The sequence below is a fragment of the Chiloscyllium plagiosum genome, chromosome 4 (assembly GCF_004010195.1).
Source record: "Chiloscyllium plagiosum isolate BGI_BamShark_2017 chromosome 4, ASM401019v2, whole genome shotgun sequence".
Taxonomy (NCBI): Eukaryota; Metazoa; Chordata; class Chondrichthyes; order Orectolobiformes; family Hemiscylliidae; genus Chiloscyllium; species Chiloscyllium plagiosum.
The window spans coordinates 96,675,125-96,675,786 of NC_057713.1; positions in this window are offsets into that span (position 1 = coordinate 96,675,125).

Genomic DNA, 662 nt, shown 5'->3' on the forward strand with positions numbered 1-662 from the left:
TATCCTTGGTGGTGGAGTCTGTTTGGAGGTGGCGGAAATGATGAAGGATGATACGATGTATTTGGAGGTTGGTGGGGTGGTAGGTGAGGACCAGTGGGGTTCTGTCCTGGTGGCGATTGGAGCGGCAGGGCTCAAAGGCAGAGGAGCGGGAAGTGGAGGAGATGTGGTGGAAAGCATCGATCAACCACGTCTGAGGGGAAATTGCGGTCTTTGAAGAAGGAGGCCATCTGGGTTGTTCGGTATTGGAATTGGTCCTCCTGGGAGCAGATACGGCGGAGGCGAAGGAATTGGGAATATGGGATGGCATTTTTACAGGGGGCAGGGTGGGAGGAGGTGTAATCTAGGTAGTTGTGGGAGTCGGTCGGTTTATAGTAAACGTATCCAATCACCACCAGGACAGAACCCCACTTTATTTTTGAAATTAAAAAAAGTGGACGTGTACGGCTTGCAGGATTTCCCTGCGGCAGGCTATTTTGACGTGACCTTCATGAATGTGAAGAATTGTGAGCAGCTCCTGAAGGTCTTGAAGGAGAAGGAAGGGGAACCTCTGTCCTCCATCTTGTCAGCGGTCCCGTTGTGTGTGCCTCCTGCGCAGAGGAGTCTAGATTAGATTAGATTAGATTACTTACAGTGTGGAAACAGGCCCTTCGGCCCAACAAGTC